The sequence below is a fragment of the Austrofundulus limnaeus genome, unplaced genomic scaffold (genome assembly GCF_001266775.1).
Source record: "Austrofundulus limnaeus strain Quisiro unplaced genomic scaffold, Austrofundulus_limnaeus-1.0 Scaffold138, whole genome shotgun sequence".
In the NCBI taxonomy this organism is placed as follows: domain Eukaryota; kingdom Metazoa; phylum Chordata; class Actinopteri; order Cyprinodontiformes; family Rivulidae; genus Austrofundulus; species Austrofundulus limnaeus.
This window is the reverse complement of record NW_013952540.1, coordinates 587713-595723: the sequence shown is the minus strand read 5'-3', so window position 1 is coordinate 595723 and position 8011 is coordinate 587713. Positions and strand designations below refer to the sequence as shown.

The following is an 8011-nucleotide window of genomic DNA, read 5'->3' as shown; positions in this document are numbered from 1 at the left end:
GGCTTATATGTCAAGCACAGTTTGGTATTTAAACTATTGCAACTACTGTTACTGGTATAGTTATAAACTTTTTTAATCTGTACCACATAAGCTTGACAACAAAGGTAGAGCTATGAAAAGAGAGAAAACTCTGCCAACATCAAAAGTAAACTCTTTAATAAGTTTTGTCTGTTTGCTCTCGAACGTTGCTTTGGCTGCAGTTACTGACATTCAGCTGCTCTGTTGAACCTGTCAACTTTAACTCTACTTGTTCTCTCTTATGGCTGTTTGTGTGCCCCCCCACCACCTCCTCCTCCTCTTCACCCAGTGTCCTCCAGCTGTCTCTGTGCCACTCTGGCTGCAGCCCCAGCGCCACTGGAGGGGCCGTGTGAACCGTCCAGTTCGGTCACCTCGCATCAGTGTCGGGCAGGAATGTTGCCGTGGCCCTGGCCCCAGTCGCGGACACCACTCAGCTGAGGTGGGGGGGTGGCRGTGCTTGTCTGAGCAGGTGCTCGGGTAGGGGGAAATAATGTTGATGTTAACCCCCCCCAACCACCACCACCACCACCCATTGTGGTTAGAGCGGGGAGGACATGGACACCGAGGGACACAGAGAGCCTCTGGGTGTGCCTCTCTAGAGGTCACTGTGCTAGATCAGAATCACACTGAGCCTTTACTTATTAAGTGGCTCTCTGTGCACCCGATGGTCAGCCAGCGATACACGCTGACCAAGCCCCGTTCTCTTGCACAAAAAGAACCACGTAAAGAGACACCAAGCCGCTATTGAGACAGCCACTCTGCTGTTGTGTTTGTCTACGCTGCTACCTGCCACTGTGAACAAGTCTGGCACATGATACCAGAGGTGTAGCGTTCCTTCCCCCTTCCCTTCTCCACTCCTTGTTGAAAGAAGTCCTTTACACACCAAACAGAGCAATGCAGACTCTCTGATCAGCAATTATGCACTTTAGAGGTATTAAATACTGCTGAGAGGAGGAAAAAGGGGGGCCTCAAGGGACCACCAGCAGCCCGTAAATACACTTTCTCTTGCAAAATAAAGAAGGACCTGCCATTTGCAGGCATTGTTTAGGCAATAAATGTAACGTGTGAGTAAAACCATTATGTCACATGTATGCTTTATTTACTTGCATCTTGCTTTGTCAAAAGATGACAACTTTAAGTTATTAGCTCCCATTTATGTTTTACCAGGTGCTCTGTATCTATATTTATCATTAGCACAGGTCAGAGATTACCCATTTCTGAGTAGTGTGCTGGCGCAGAAGATTATCGTCAATTAGTATGCCATAATAACTGGGTTCACTTTCAGATGCGTTCGTCTTTTAAAGTGATCTGGTTTGGCAATCCAATCGCCTCTTCTGTAATATATGCTAATGTGAGTTAAAACACTGAGCACAGTCTCTGAGGAGTAAGAAACCCAAGTCGTACTGGCGGCACGTTCCATTTTTAATGCAGAGAAAAGTTCATCAGTGGCCAGTTTGTCTCACCCGTTTTTTTTTTTTTTTTTTTTTTTCATATGTGCTCATTTCAAATTGCTTCCCTAAAGTTGTATGTGAGCAGAGCCCGGTGAGTAGCCAAAAGATCCCATTATTCAAAACCAAGGTCTTGACACCAGTTTATGACTGAATAGCATTAACGTCCATGTAACTGGCCTACAGTTAGAGCCTGCACCACTGCTGAAAATCTGGGTCTGGGCAAGTAATTTGAATTGTTTGGCAAAAAACTGGAATGTTAGGGGAAATTTCTTTAACTGAGGGTTGAGACAAAAATATGTAATGCATGAAGAGTGTTTTTCAAGAAGAATGTATTGAAATGAATAGACTAAAATACAAGTTGACTTTTTGTGTTTTAAATATTCCAAAGAGCCCGGTCTAATTCCCCCTCTCTTCTGCTTTATCAGAAACATTTAGCGTTTGAAAACTGAACCATGATCTCATTTTAGATCTACGCGAGTAGTTCTGGTAAGAGTTAAGGACTTGAGAAAGAGTCCAAGGTTAAAATTAACAATAAAAARGTGAATCTTGAAAATAATTCCTCCAGCAAAACTATTTATTTTACAATTTTGACAAGGAATATGCTTGTGTTTGTCACTAGAGTGTTTAGTTAAGGTGCATCTCTACACAAATAAAAAAATATCTTGTATTTATGCAAGCACTCAACTAGAGTATAAACTGAGATTAATTGTTTAGTTGAGATGGTTTTTAGGATTTACTACATCGCGTTAAAAACCCTGGGAGTAAATAAAGACTTTAAATAATAATCTTTTCCTGTTAAATAAATAAATCAAATCAAATCAAATCAACACTTTTATATACAGTAAACTACCTAACAGTAGCCACCCACAAAATTTTTCTGACTCAGTTTTGGCCCACATGTCCATACCTGAGCAGTAACGTTCGGCCCAGATACTGCAAAGAATGACAGTGCTTTGGTAGCACAGATGCAGTTTCCCAGAGGTGATCCATGCATGGGTCAGTTGTGGTACTGACATGTTTGGACCACATTTATCAAACCGGTAGTTTAACTGCAATAACTGTCCATCTTACCAAGTTTTAAAATCTTATATCCAGCCAAAAAGTCTTTTTGATCTTGTTTTGAGACTGATTTACTAAACAAGAACTGATTGTGTAAGAATAATAATCTTGTTTTCAGAATGTGTAAGATTATTTGTCTTGTTAGTCTGAAAATTGAACTCAAATTAAGTCAAAAATGTCTGCCAATGGAGTAAGAAATTTTTTACTTGGTAAGATTCTTGAAATAAGAAAAAACTGAGTCAAATCAAGATCAAAAAGACTTTTTTGGCTGGATATAAGATCTTAAAACTTGGTTAGGTGGACATTTTTTGCAGTGTTGTCAGTGTTACCCAGATTTAGTTAACTTTGCTTTTTGAGACTAATCATAAAATAGAATTTTCTGTGTTTCAGCAACAATAAAAACAATGTAACACAAACTTTGTCTCTATAAAATAAGACTATTTAGCTCAGTTTTTGGGATGGTGTAGGTTTTTGGCAAATTTTAGTTTGTTCAAACAATATTAGGCATCTCTTTCAAATCAAATATTTTATTTTTTGTTTGCTCTGAGTGTGGGGACATGAAKCTGGGTTAAGATGGAGTTACTAGGGTGATTTTGGGGTGTTGATAGTTTACTTCAGATCATTCATCTAGCTACTTGGGATATAAGGTGGAAATTATGTTACAAAATTAAAAAAATTTAAGAGACTTTATTGCTGTTATTCCACGTGATCRTCTCTAAAAGTCACATCGAGTAAAAGAACTGCTTTAATGTAGAAAACAAACTCATAACCAGGATTAAGATACTAAAGCTACTAGGCGATAAGACTTTCTCCAAAGTGCACTCTGCAGTTAGTGCACTCCAGCTGCTGAAGCACCACGAGCGAGARGACTGAAAGGACGGTGGCCCCCTCAGCGCGAGTGCCGCTGAGAAGAAGAGAAGTGACAGCAGACAGTTGCTGCGCACTACGGCGGGCTGGCAGTGTCACACCTGGCAGCTGTCAATCACTGTGCCACCGAAACACCTCGTGCCCTGATATCGCCTGGGCCCCCGCCAAACATGCCTTGAGTAGTGTCATCCATCCACACATGAGCGCTGGCTCACTCCGACTGAGCTCATCCTGTCACTGCAAGTCACAGAGAGGCAGAGAAAGGAAGGGGAGAGGGAGGGAAGCATCCATCTATTTACATATGGAAAGGTCACAAATAGCCTGAAGGCACTGTGCTAATTAGAGAATGTGGCAAAAAAAAAAAAACAACTCCAAAGATAAATTGAAAGACAAAAACGAAGAGTTATCTAAGTATGCTCGCCCAATAAAGGTGGGGGATAAGGTGACTGAAAGGAGAAAGGAGGTGGATGAACGTGTCAAAAGAAAACTCAAACAATTTGAGTGTTTAAACTGGAACTTTTCAAATCGTTGCCACGATTTTGGCTTTCATTAATCTCCAAAATGTTTGGGTTAGCCTAATCTCTGGTCCAGGCAATGTGGCTTCAGCTTGGTGGTATTGCAGGCCTCCACCAGCAGACGTTGACCATATGATGGTGTTCAGCTGACGTGGATGACGTGGATGAGCTCCCTTAGCCACATAAGCGAATCAACCTTTATAATTCATTGTGACAAGCTGACAGGGAAAATGAGAGTAAAATTTTATACTTACATGAATTTTTGTGTCAGATCACCGTCTGTGCACTTGTTTATCTGCCTGGCCATAGCCGAGGGCTCCTTTCTCCGTGGGCGCTCCACGGACTTTGTTTCCAGGCCTTCAGACACATCGTCCCTCGCCCTAGTGAATTTGCTGATTAATTTTGGATGCTCCCCTTAATTAACACCCCAAAGGAAAGTGTAGATTTCCTAACCCGCCTTTGCTGCGGAACAAACAAAAACGAGAGAGTCTGAAGAAAGATGACCTCGGGGAGACGGACGTGCCGACGTCCAAAATGACATTACAGGAGCAGTGTGACACTTACGCTGGGCCGGGACCTGGACCTGGGCAATGCCTSAGGAGCTCCCAAGCCTTTTAATCAGTGGCTGGAAACGAGCTCCCCATTAGTCTCATTTCATTTGCTTTAGCATCGGCGGAGAAGCAGGCCTTGCATGATGCCACCCGACGCTTGAAACATGCTGCGCTTGTGCCAGTGCCGGTGCCGCCTCCGGCCTTCGGTCATTAATTGGTGCCACTCTCTTACTTCCACTGAAATTGGCACATGACGGACAGGGGCAAAATAAAAATGTGATTTCTTTCTCCTTTTTTTCGCCCCTCTTCCCAACATCAGAGTGGATTTCACTAATTGGGTTGAATGGCGCCCATCTCGACTTGTGACAGCCAAGCAGGATGCATGAGAAGCTGCAGGCAGCTTGGAGAGCTCTCACCCTGCCATGCCAGCTCAGAAGACATGCCGGCAGGCGGGGGGCAAAGTTGCGAAAGACACACTGAGACAAAAGAACACAGCCAGARATCGCACGCTCACTTTTCAGAGAACCTTGAACAAACAAACTTGCACTTTTGTCTCGCTGAGGACAAGAAGTAACGCACTTCATTGCCCAACTAAAATCAATGTAGAGGAATGGGAAAGTGGGCTATATTATGTGGTTTTCCTTTATCATTAAGATGAAAATCTCACCGAAGGTGTCAGAAATTTACAATGGTAAATTTGATACTTAAAAAGCTGGAAATTGAAGAGAAGATGGGCATTAATTTTACTGAATGGCAGACTAATGCAGTGTCCAATGGGGACCATTAAAAGTACATCCGATCTGTACGCCCACAGTAAAACAGACATGGATGTTTGAGCAGGTCGTTTCAGCTCCACGTTGCACAATTGTCCACTTTGTTTGCCGAGATTCAAAGAGGGGAGTGGAAAAAGGYAGAATTCTTGTTACAAAAGGACAAGAAGTGCAGGTGTAATTGGGATATTTGGGAGTGTTTCGTTTCAGGGTCTGTCAGAGCAGCAGTGAAATGAAGCCGGTAAGGATAGAGCATCAAACTAAACTTACCTACATCATTCTCCTTGCTCTTTATTTGATTATTTTTACTACGTTCAAATGTTTTTGATTCATTTAGTTCCTCATAAGCAGCCTTCTCTTTCTGTTTCACAGGACGTGACGCTGCAAGGAAGGCTCAGCCGACCCCCCACTACTCCCCGGCAATGATAGCAGCTTGATCGGGCTGGTATAGGTAACAAATGAGATCAATTAACGTGTCCGAGAGGGGCACCTACCAGAGAGTCAGGTTGCACTAAATGATCTCCTCATCTTTTGTTTCCCTCCGCAGGATTCCATTTGCAACCCCATCACTTTCCTGGCCCGAAACAACGGGGCCGATTGTTCCACCCACCCTTTTAATGGAGAAGGCCCAAGAAAGTCTGGCCTCTACCCCTGGCTGCCAGCGTATCTTTTCTATCAGGGCTCCGACTCGAGACGTGGGGGGGGGCAAACCTTGCCAAGACGGATCCCTCCCACTGCCCTGCCATCGTCACCTCCCTCTTTTTCGCTTTTCTCTCAGCTCCGAAGGACATCAACAGGCTCGATTTGTAGCAAATTTGTTTCCCCGGCTCGTTTTAATTGAACGACTTTGGCACTAACAAGAAGCTGATTGAGCTCAATAACAGGCGCTGCAGAGGGCGAGGGGGGCCCAGGGCCAGTTCTCTCCGGTTCTACGTGGAATCGGTCCTCAGACTTCAAACTAAACCTGCTTCTTTGCAGAAGTTGTCTGTTTACACCTCTCTGTCTTCATCATTTTGAGATGAAGCATCTTCAATGCGCAACATCCTTTTGAAGCCCGATAGTTACTTTCAAATTTTACCTTTTCCATTTTTACAAGCGGCTTGATGGAGCGGCTGGCTAACTAAGTGATGGTTTGCCGAAAAAAAAAAATCACTAAACTAGGAGCAGAAATAGAGGCAATTATTGTGAGTTAGAGAGACAGGGGGAGCCGGTGATGGCAACCATCGAACCTCTGAGCATTCATTTAAATCTGCTTGATGAATGTGATGTGATGCATGCACCTCATCTGTGCCCCCCCCCCACCCCCCACCCATCCACAACCACCACCTCCCCTTCAGTTTGTCCAGAGCAGTTAGACGGGATTGTTTACTATAACCTTGTAATCAACCTGGCTTGGTTGACAGCTCACCATTACCCCTGATAAAAGACCTGCTGCAATTTGACCTCTGAAAGAAGATATATTTAAAAAGAAAGAAAAAAAAAACAGAAACACACTCAACGCGGAGGAGCCGCTCCAGCCCTTTTTGATGCCTTATTGATAGAGCGCTGGCCCTGTTATCTTTGAGCGTAATTTGTTTTCAAGAACTGTGATTTACATTTCATTGGGATTACACCTTTTAAARCTACAGACGATGGAGAAGTGGGCAGCCGCTGAATACTCCACATCTCTACCGGAGGAGGAGGTGACGGAGTGAGGCGGTGGCGGCGGCGCTGCTGCTGCTGGTGGTGGTGGTGGTGGTGGTGAGGGGGTTCAAACGATGCATTTCCAAGTCCTCAAGTGGAGAGGATTACAATTACAATTAAAAATCAAAAGGCCTGCGTGTCCATCAAACGGCTGCCCCATCACCCTTTGTGTATCTACTGCTAAATAATGGCGGCTAGTGGAGGGTTGGCAGATGCAAACGCTTTTTTTCGGCCTAATTGTGGCATATTACCGTCGATTGTTCATCTGGATATTATGCAATAAGTGTTATTTCAGGCAAGAACGTGGGGTCTAAATGGCATGCTAATGTGAGTCGGTTGGCAGCGCTTTAAAGAAAATCCCTGTGCGCTGCCATTAAAAACAACAGCGGACGCRAATGGCAAAGTTCAATCATCTTGTTTTGGAAACCGCCTTGATGCAGGACAGAAAGTTCAACTCGGCTCCAGCTGCCACAGGGGGGGCCTGACACAGGTAGCGAACAAGACACCAGTGGACGCTGCAGCTTTTTGTTTGAAACAGAAGAAAAATGACAAAAACAGAACAGAAATGATTCAGTGGAAAATAATAAAAACTCTGCAAGTTTTTACTGAAAGGGACGTGAATTTACACTGAACTGAACTGTAGTAAWTGAAATATTTTGTGGTATTTGATTAAAAACTACAGAACAAATACTATAAATATAGAATTAATAGATCTAAAAATTACCTTAAAGATAATTATTGTAAAATGATTACCTGCAAATCACCATAAAGCTTCAAGAATGAAGGAAAACATTTAAAAAAATATTCTGCAATAAAAATTAGTTAATTTTGTATTTGCTGCACGCAATTTAGTCCCCTAAAGTATTTACCCACTTGGCTGTTTTGAGTTCAGTACACCTACCCGGTGTTGTGGCTTCCTSTTGCCTTTATACGTCCACCAACACTCCGCACAGCACCACCACCACCCCCACTCCTACGCATCTTAATCATGTGCATTACTTCCGTAATTCAGATCACAACATTTTTACATAATTCTTTGTTTATTCATTTTCTCAGACAGCCAGTGAAATTATGTAAAACGCGCCTCTCAATGGCGC

At 43.3% G+C, this 8011-nt stretch overlaps 1 long non-coding RNA gene across 1 annotated transcript in view; it reads left to right on the top strand.

The window, feature by feature from the left end:
• The window catches only part of LOC106522879 (uncharacterized), a 19016-nt gene extending 11466 nt beyond the window's left edge, over positions 1-7550 (top strand). Inside the window, exons 2-3 of the long non-coding RNA XR_001310830.1 lie at positions 5604-5682; positions 5779-7550. This is a non-coding gene — a long non-coding RNA (uncharacterized LOC106522879). The remainder of the gene's footprint in view (positions 1-5603; positions 5683-5778) is intronic.
• Positions 7551-8011: the final 461 nt, after the last annotated feature.